The sequence below is a fragment of the Lycium barbarum genome, chromosome 8, assembly GCF_019175385.1.
Source record: "Lycium barbarum isolate Lr01 chromosome 8, ASM1917538v2, whole genome shotgun sequence".
Classification (NCBI taxonomy): Eukaryota; Viridiplantae; Streptophyta; class Magnoliopsida; order Solanales; family Solanaceae; genus Lycium; species Lycium barbarum.
In genome coordinates, this window is record NC_083344.1 from 14,450,845 (window position 1) to 14,461,460 (window position 10,616).

Below are 10,616 nucleotides of genomic sequence, written 5' to 3' on the forward strand. Positions count from 1 at the left end.
TAATTGGGATGATCACTTGCCTCTCATTGAGTTTTCTTATAATAACAGTTATCATGCTAGTATTAGGATGGCACCATTTGAAGCTCTGTATGGGCGAAGGTGCAGATCACCTATTGGTTGGTTCGAAGTAGGTGAAGCAGAGTTGTTAGGACCAGATTTGGTTTATCAAGCTATGGAGAAAGTCAAGTTAATACAAGAGCGTTTGAAAACAGCTCAGAGTCGCCAGAAGTCTTATACAGATGTGAGACGAAGGGATTTAGAATTTTCAGTTGATGATTGGGTGTTCCTTAAAGTCTCACCCATGAAGGGTGTTATGAGATTTGGAAAGAAAGGGAAGCTAAGTCCCAGATATATTGGACCTTACAGGATTCTACGAAAGGTCGGTCTAGTGGCATATGAACTCGAGTTGCCACAAGACTTGGCTGTTGTACATCCCGTATTTCATGTGTCCATGTTGAGGAAGTGTGTAGGAGACCCATCGTTGGTTGTTCCTACTGATACTATAACAGTTAAGGATGGGTTGACTTATGAGGAGATCCCCGTAGCCATTCTTGATCGTCAAGTTCGCAAGTTGAGAACTAAGGAAGTAGCCTCAGTGAAAGTCCTGTGGAGGAGTCAGAAAGTTGAGGAAGCTACATGGGAAGCCGAGGAGGATATGAAATCCATGTACCCGCATTTGTTTCAGCCCGCAGAAGAGATTTATGATGAAGCACCAAGATTTTGAGATATGTAAGCTTTCTTTTCATGTTTTTGGTCGTGTGTGGCCAATTTATAGTGCTATTGTGATGTAGCCCTGTGAGGCAATGATATTATGGGCTGTTGTGACAGGTTAGTAGTGCCATATTACAGGGGAAACTCTGGCAAAATTTTGTAGAATCCCGAATGTTTAACCTTCGAGGACGAATGCAAAAAAAAAAAAAAAAAAAAGTTACACCTTGGAAATTTCCCCGTTAGCGGACCGCGAATAGACCCACGAAGGGTATTACGTATACGACATGTTGACGAGTAAGAAGTAATATTTAATGATTCTAAATGAGATTTCAAAGACATTGGAGGTAGGAGACGAAAGTTGTTAAGGAAAACAAGGTATATGTTGTATGTCGGGCAAGAATTACGAGTATCGAATTAATGATGGATTAAGGACATTTTGGAGAAGAGATATAATGTCCCTTATGTATTCATGCCTCACGTTCCACGTTCAAGTTCATGTATTCTCTATTCATGTCTCACGTTTTAGCACTCATGTTTTCATGAAATTATGTCATGTCAGTTTTCCATGTTCCATGCCATGTTTCTTCACGTTCATGTATTCAAGCCATGTCTAGCCATATCCTTAACCATGACCCATCATTCGAGGACAAATGATCCCAAGGGGGAGATATTGTAACACCCCGTACCTTTAATGAAGGTTTTGACCACGATCCTAGACTTAGAACATCAGATAAAGAATGTTGGAATTGAAATTTTTCCGTTCAGTTGTGATATGGTGGTTTACGCCCATGAACAGTGGTCGTAATCCAATTTACGACCATGAACAGTGCCCGTAAACGGAAACCAAGAATTTCTGAACATTCTGGAATTTGACATTTTGAGGTCATATGGTTAAATACGGACCGTATTGTACTTTACGGCCCGTATTTCAAAACGTGTTTGGAAATTGAGAAAACTTCCTTGATAAAAGTTGTAGAGCATTGAAATACCTTTCCAACGGTATCTTACGGGGGTCAAACGGACATCTGTGCAAAGAGTTATGGCCATTTTACTGAAGAGAGGCAGTGCAGTCCGTATGACAGAATACGGACCGTATTGCAGTTTACGGCCCGTAAACTTGAAATACGGCCAGCACAGTGCTGGACGTAAACTGCATTTTCCAGAACATTATATGTTCGTTTATATCAGTTCAAGTCATTATTTTTCATTCCCTCAAACCCTAGAATGACCTCCTACTCTCCTCCAACATCAAGAACACCAAGGTAAGTCCATTCCAATTATTCCAACTCAATTCTAACATATATCCTTGTAATCTAAACAAGAAATAATCATTCCTAATCTAGGGTTTTCAAGAAAACCCATCTCAAGATTCAAGAATCAAGATTTAGGAAATCTTTTTCAAAATCCAAGTCTTTAATTCAAGTTTTGGAGCAACTAAGGTATGTAGAACTTCTATCCACATGAGGGAATCTCTATGTTCTTCCTCATGCTTCATTTCATTGATATCCATGAAGTTCAAATCTTAGGACATTAAACCCAACATATTGGTAGCCCGTAATTAAGTATTTATGTACATGAATTTTGTATCTATATTCGTTGTTGTATTCCTAATCTTCCATTACGGTTATTAGGAACCCTAGCTTAATCCATGAATCATGAATTCTTCCACATGGGTTCTCATTATGTTCATATGTAACTTAATGATTTTAGTTTGCAAGTTACAAGCATGTTTTCAAGTCAATTACAAATATATGATTATGAACTATTGTATTATTCATAAATCAAGAATATGTTTACAAGCTATTTCATGAAACCATATTTACAAGCTATTTCATGAAACCATATTTACAAGCTATTTCATGAAACCATGTTTACAAGTTATTTCGTGAAATCATGATTTTAAGACAAGTACAAGTTAATTCACGAAAGTCATGGGCTTCTTAGCCAACTATATTATTTTCATGTTCGGGAGTTGTATTAATACCGAGAAGGCTCAGATAGCCTGAAACTACGTATGCCAACGTAGGATAAGAATCGCTCCGCCCAGTTAGGACGATTCCTTCATATTTTCCCCATTGAGGGATTTGGATCCATTCATGTCAGATTCATGTCTCGTGCCCCGGCAAGGTACGAGATAGATTAGCTGATCGGGCAGAGATCAGACTCCACGTTTCTCCCCGTGGTGGTTCATGTCGGTATTACAGATTATTACAGATTATTACAGACTATTACAGATTATTACAGACTATTACAGATTATTACAGACTATTACAGATTATTACAGACTATTACAGATTATTACAGATTATTACAGATTATCTCATGCTTACAGTACTCATGTTTATGTTCAGTTCCAGTACTCAGTTTCAGTTTCAGTTTCAATTTCATGTTTATGTACTCATGCTCATGTTCATGTCCAAGTTTTCAGTTTCAGTTCTTATCATGTTATCCTATGTCCCATGTTGTTTCTTCCAGTTGCTTTACATACCAGTACATTCAATGTGCTGACGTCCCCTTTTATTGCCCGGGGGCCTGTATTTCACGATGCAGGTACGGATTTACAGAACGACGCTTCTGATCAGTAGGATTTGCTCGTACCAGTTTATTGGTGAGCCCCACCTCATTCGGGGTTTAAACATTGTATCTCTCTATTTAGTTTTGCATGTAAAGGTATGCTGGGGGCCTTGTCCCAGTAATTATGTTTTCCAGTCAGACTCATGATAGAGGTTTCATAGACTAGACAAGTCAGTTATGTCATGCCAAACATTTGGAGTCGTATAGCCATTTTGGCTCACTCATGTTTAACAAGTATTTTATTAAGTATTATGACTCATTACATTTTATAAAGGCTCATCATGCATTCACATTATATTTCCGCTCATGTATGCCTCATGATAGTTCAGCAAGCCATGTGGTTCGCTCGGTCACATGCAGTCAGGCACCGAGTGTCGTGTTACGTCCAGGCCATGGTTCGGGGCGTGACATATTATTCAAGTCTGGATGAATTCTTGGATTCCCAACTCAAGTGGTGTTTGGCCTAACCATTGTCATGCTCAAATGAATATAGAGTTACAATACGTGGAAGATGCAAGATCTATAGAAATGGTTTTGTACGGATGATATTCATGCAATAGTAGCTATTTTTATTTCTACCAGTCGGCCATCGGATAAAATGATTTGGCATCATGCTAAGTATGAAAATTATGATGTAAAATCGAGATCGGATACTACTTAGCTAGAAAAATTGTTAGATGTCAAGAAGTTAGCTATGATAGACCTCATTCGAGTAAGTTCTGGGATTTCTTATCGTCTATGAATATTAAAAACAAATACAAACATTTTATTCAAAAATGTATTATAAATTTGCTACCTGTTAATCATGTTATTTCTAAAAGATTAAGACATATTTATGATGTGTGCAAGGTTTGTGGTATAGAAAGTGAAACTATTGATCATCTTTTTTTTTTTTTTTTAGATGTCCTAAAGCACAATTGGTTTGAAAAATCTGTCATGTTAATTGGCCTAATGTAGAGAATACAATGAATTTTTGCTAGATGGTGGAATGATATGTTTGTTAATGCTAATCAATATCCTGATTATATTGATCTTGCTAAATTAAGTGTTTCTATCATGTGGCTAATTTGGAAGGCAAGAAACTCAATGAGCTTTAATGGGGATTTTTTAGAACCCAGTGAAATCGTAAACAACACACTTTTTAATTTCCATGATACAAAAATAATTTGCTTGTTACCTTTTCTCCTACACTTTTACCAGATTATACTAATGATAAAGATATTGTGGTGCAAAATGGTATTGTTATGTTTGCAGATGCTAGCTTATAAAAGTAGAATAAGATGGCAAGCATTGGAGTGACGGTTATTTATAGTTGTGGTCACTTGCTTCAAGCGTGTGGTAGAAGGCCATCATCGCTGATGCACTAGCAATTCGTGAAGCATTGAAAAACGCTAAGAAAAATGGATGGTCAAAGGTGCAAATCTTGTCTGATGAGAAAATTGTGGTGAATATGCTATTGAAAAAAAAAGGGTAGTTTCATCTGAAAAACAGACTACTACTGAAGATATCTAGAAGCTTATGAGTTTTTTTGAAGATGTCCATGCTGTATATATTTTTAGATCTTGAAATATGCTAACACACAATTTAACAAAGTTTTCTATTTCATAAGGTCATTTGAGTTTTTTTTTTCCCTAGTTGGATTGTACTGATTAGGCCTGTGCACGAATCGGTTCGGTTCGGTTTTGGTTATCATCGAGTTGAAATTTCGAATTTCGACTTTCTAAAATTCTCAACCAAACTCGATCCATTCTAGGTTCAATTTGATTCGTTTTTTATTATTTCGGTTCGGTTACACAAATCGATTTGTTCGGTTTATTCGAAAGTTTAACAAGCAACTATTTCATTTCAGTTTTAGAGTAAACATAACAAAAAATAATGAGATCCTAAACTTGCAGCCTTATAACCAAGACATTAACCAAGAAAAACCGATAAACTTGCAAGCATAATAGCATATAAATAGCAAAACAAGAGTTTGACAACTTGTGCAAGCATACAAATCCGCCAACACCACATTACATATACCAAATTAGTCATATTAATCACTAGTGGCATATAAATTCGGTTTGTTCGGATCGGTTCGATTGATAATTGAAGCAAACCGTATCCGAACCGTTAAACCGTAATATTTTACAATTGCATTTGTAAATCGAAATCGAATTGTATTATCCAAATTAAATTATCCGAATTGTTTCGAATCGGTTCGAAAATTCGAATTGAACCGATTTGTGCACAGGCCTAGTACCGATGATGTTGCCTCATTTAACTCATGTTGTGTCATTTAATCTTTAACCGTTGATGCTTAACTGTTGATGCTTAACCGTTGATGTATTAATACTGTAAAGTACTTTATTGTCCCAAAAAAGAGTAACATTGCCAAAAAAAAAAAGACTTACTAACACAGTTAGATTCGATATACCTCTCTACTTCCAAAGACTGATAGTATAAGGTTCCTTGAAGGTAAGATTAGAAAGGATTTTGCAGCTATCCAGCATGGTTCTGCTGCAGAAAGCCAGGTATCGACGAAAAATTACACTAGTTATATATGGTTAAAATTATTTTTATGTATATTTAATAAATGTTGAACCCCCTTGACTTCTTCGTGTACTTCTACATATTTCGAACCCCCTTAACCAGGAGCGGAGCTAGCCCTTCGGGCGTGGGTTCGACCGAACCCTGTAGCTTTTGTTCGAATCGTATATTTGTATTAAATTTTCTGTCAAATATGTACAACTTATAAATTAAGAAACTAGTAACTTTAAAGAATTAGAACCCCAAATTCACAAGCTTCAAATCCTGGCTCTGGCTCTGGCTCTGGCTCTGGCTCTGGCTCTGCCTTATTGAAATCTTGGTTCAGCACTTACCAAAGAAAAAAAAAAGAAAAAAAAAGAAGCAAATTCCCGTTTTCAATTCCAAAAGAAAACAATAACCAAAATTCACTGGTGCTAGTAGAAATTTTCACCGAATTTCACTCAAAATCCCAAATCTTTTCTAATTTCCAAAAATAATTGGGTTTTCCAGAAAAGTTGTATATTGTAATATTTCTTTCTAAATTTTTTGTAGAATTCCTTTTTTTTTTTTCTGGTTCTTGTGATATAATTGATCTCTATATCTTGGATGAGTGTGTGGAAAATATGATTTTGAATATTACAAGTTCATGCACTTTGATGTTATCGATGTGGCTTATAAGATATCTACAAGAAATCAACAACAAGTGGTACATCTTTGAACGAAAAGAGCTAAGCACTATTGGTGTCTTCTAGAAAAAAAATTCATGGGTTTACAGTTTACTAACCAAAATGAATAAATAAATAAGTAATTTCAATTTCCCCTTGATGCTTTGTATGAGCTGAAGAAATTGAAAAGTCCCGGACAAAACCCACTGTAAATAACACATGCGTGGTTGAGTAAACACAAAGAAGCTATCCATTTCACTAATTCTCTGTAGCGACCGATGAAACCCAAAAAGAACACCACAGGTAAATAACACAAATAAAAAGAAACAAGAAGAAAACAGTGAGCAAAAAGGAATAAGAAGAGAAGAACTTACCAAAGCAAGCAGAAAGGCGCAAGAAGAAGTAAAAAAAGAGAGAGTTTCTTTTTTCCACAAAAAATAAGCCAGAGTTTAGGTGGCTTTGTCCACAAAGTAACATGTGGAGATGTAGCAAGGTTAGAAAGAAACTTTGCCCTCATTTTTGCTATTATTTATGGAAATAGCATATGGACGACGAAAAGCTTCACTTATTAATAGTAGAAATGTGATTAGATACAAAGTTCTTTATATTATATATTTAGGTGCATGATTTTGTATTTCTAAGATGACTAAGTTCATAATGATGAGTGTGAAAGCATTTAGTAATTTTATGACTAGAATTATGCTTTAGCACTTGTAGTAAATTATATGTAATGTTATTATGCAAGAGTGGAGTTCTTAATATATTATGAAGTGAGTTCAATGTATCTTTCCCTCTTCCATCCTTTTTGTGTCCTATGATATCAGCAAGCGCCCGCCTTAATATTTCCCACAAGTGGTATCGGAGTGTTGGTTCGATCCTGAAAGGTGTAAAGGTGAAATATTGGCGCGCAAAAGAGTGAATCCTTCGGGTTTGTAAAGAGAAGAACAATCCGTCGAGAAGGTATAAGTCGTGAAAGAGTTCCCAAGATACGAGAAATCTTCCGTGAGTTTGTGTTTGCAAAAGCCAAAAGTTAGAAAGAAAATGGAGAATGAATTGCATATAGCATTTGATTGTTCAGTTTGAGCCAATTTTAAATGAATTGCTGGAAAAGTTAAGTTATTACCAACAATTTGTGAATGTGAAAAAGTATGTCCAGATCACCGACCTAGTTCTTTGTAAGGATTATCATTGGAGGTAAAGTTGAAAGGTGACACAAAGAGAATGTTGAAAATGAAGCAGAAATCATCAAGAGTGTGAAAATGAAAATTCAAAATTGAGTTTGAAAGCATCTATTAATTTTAAGTCTAGAATTATCCTTTAGCATCTATATTAACCCCATGTGTAATGTTATTATGTAAGAGTGGAGTTCTTAATATATTATGAAGTGAGCTTAATGTCTCTCTCCCTCTTCCATCCTTTTTGTGTTCAATGATATTATCAAGGGCCCGCCTTAATATTTCCAACAGACTGAGCTTATTTTATTGTTTTAATCTTGTGGGCATTTTTAATTTGTTGATTTTATGCAGAAAGTCTTAAAATCTTGAAAAACTTATGATGAAATCTGGAAATGGTTATGATGGAGAAGACGAAGAAGAAGATGAGGAAGAAGAGTATGATTTTAGTTCTAATAACAATACCAAAGGTTTGTTTTTGTTAATATTAGTGATTTTTGTAGTTTTATGGTAGAATTTTCTGCAAGATAGGATTGTGAGGTAGATTTTGAAGTGATATTTTGAAAATGTCGGTCTTGGTAGTTGTTTAAGAATATAATCCATTTTATTGTTGGAAATGACAGATGGGAAGAACAGTGATAAGGCAAATGCTATTAGGTCGAAGCATTCAGTAACTGAGCTGCAAGATCAATGAGAGGTTGTTTGTTTTGAATTTCTTATTCTAGTTAAAATTTATTATTATTATTATTATTATTATTATTATTATTATATTGTCTAATATTGGCCTGAGATGAAGCAACGTGGTCTTTGATCCAACACTTGTTTGCGTAGTTGTAGTAAAAGTTGATTAAAAAAATTCCTGTGCTCTTCTTCTCCATAGTTGTAGTAAAAGTTGATTCAAAAAAGTCCTATGCTCTTTTTCTCCATCTTTTCCTCATAAAATTCCACCCGAGCATTCCTCATCTTTCGGTTTCTAATTTAAATGAATGATTAACCTAAGTGCCTGTTTTGACAATGCTATATTAGTCTCCTGAATCCCTACTTGCTTGCTTGATTTATTTTGGGAGAATGCTAGTCCCTTTGTTGCAGCTGACAGTATAATTCAAGTTTCTGATTTTGTTAATCTTCATATCTGCTGTGTGAATTAATAAATATGCCTATGCTCGATGCCATTCTTGATTCGTCAGTTTATGATTTTCCAATGTCCATCCTTTTGCGTGTTCTCAATTGTTTACTAATAAATCGTTTGTCCTATAGAAGCGATATGATCCCTGTATGGTCATTGTGGCTGAAAAGGGAAGTTCATTTGAAGGCTTTTAGAAGAAATACGATTTTTTGCAAAAAAATCTGCAATTGTTAGAATGTGTTATCTTGCAGCAATTAATAGCATCTTATGTTTTGTTCCCTATAAGTTTTGCTTTTTATTTTGGGCATTTTACATAAATAGCAAACATTTGAGGTTTAATCAAACTACATAGCTAATGTTTCAATAATTACGTTTTGTAGCAAATCAGCCTAGCTCCCACATGTGTATTCAATTTTTTTTTTAGCTGTATTCATGAATACAACAATTTTTTTCCACTGTATTCATGAAATAACTATCTATATTCATAAATTGGCTTGTTGTATTCATGAATACAATGAGTAAAAACTGAATACATATACACCAATAATTACACAAATACATCATATTTTCCGGTATGTATACAACAGATACAGGCGAAAAATACAGTATAAAACATTCATACACCACAAAATTAACAAATATGCCATATTTTCCGGTATGTATACAACAAATACAAGCGAAACACATTGTATACACGGTAAATATACAACAAAATAAAGCGAAAATCTGGACTTTTTCCAGATATGACCTGAAAAAATTCCGGCGAATCCAGATCTAACCGGAAAAAATTCCGGCGAATACAGATCTGACCGGAAAAAATTCCGGCGAATACAGATCTAACCGGAAAATGTGGTTGTTGCACGTTGCCAATGACCAAAGGAGTAAGTTTTTCATCTTTCTAATTGAAAGAAAAGAGATGGCCGAACTGTTAAGTGGTTGCAATTGTTGATCTCTGTAAAGTTTATTAGTTAGAGAAAATCTTTGGAAAGGAAATATTTTGGTTGCTCCAGTAATCAACAATGAGAATATGACGGTGGTGAAGGGCACGACATTTCGCCGGAGGTCTGGCGGTCGTGGTGGCCGGCGGCGGAGCAATGGGGAGAAGAGGGGGGAGAGAGATGGGAGGGTTGGGTTGGAAGTGAACAGTTTGATGGGTATTCTATTTTGTGTATGTGTGTATATATATATATATATATCGTTATTAAATGTCATTAATACACAAATGTTTGCTATGAAAAGTAATTAAGTTAAACTATAGCTACTAAATGTCAATACCCACTGTATGTTTGTTATGTCATGTAGTTATCCCTTTTATTTTTGACTTTTTAATAAACGAGAAGTTAGGCATTTAGAATGTTTTCCCTTGTCAGAAGGGGTGTCAAACTTGGCCCAAAAGGTGATGGCCCGTCCAAAATTCTATAGATTGAGCTCAAGATAATTTCATATTGGGCTGATTTTAGCTCAACCCAACATAGCCCATTTTAAAGTGATATCCAATTTAATCCAATACTAACTCAATTCTAGCCCGTTTATAAGATTTACTTAAATTTGAGTTTATTGCTTGAGATTTACTTTATTTTTTTTATGTATATACTTTTCTTATATCACGTACCTTATAAGTTTGTGGTATGTTTAATAGGAAGGAAAATATTTTTCACGAAAAATGTTTTTCTCGAAAATATTTACCACTGAAAATGTTTTCCTAAAAAACAAAATTCACGAAAAATCGGCGAAAATAATTTTCACGAGAAATATTATTTTGCGAAAAATGTATTTCTAGAAAATAGACCCTTCAAAAAAACTGGGTCAAGGTGGGCGGGTCATGACCCAGCCCATTTTTAGCCCATTTCAGCCCAACCC

General features: G+C 35.1%; 1 long non-coding RNA gene across 1 annotated transcript; it reads left to right on the forward strand.

The window, feature by feature from the left end:
- The first annotated feature begins 5,661 nt into the window (after positions 1-5,661).
- On the forward strand, positions 5,662-8,527 carry LOC132605058 (uncharacterized). The gene is made up of 3 exons (XR_009568998.1): positions 5,662-5,798; positions 7,985-8,100; positions 8,254-8,527. It is a non-coding gene; the product is annotated as an uncharacterized LOC132605058 (long non-coding RNA).
- Positions 8,528-10,616: the final 2,089 nt, after the last annotated feature.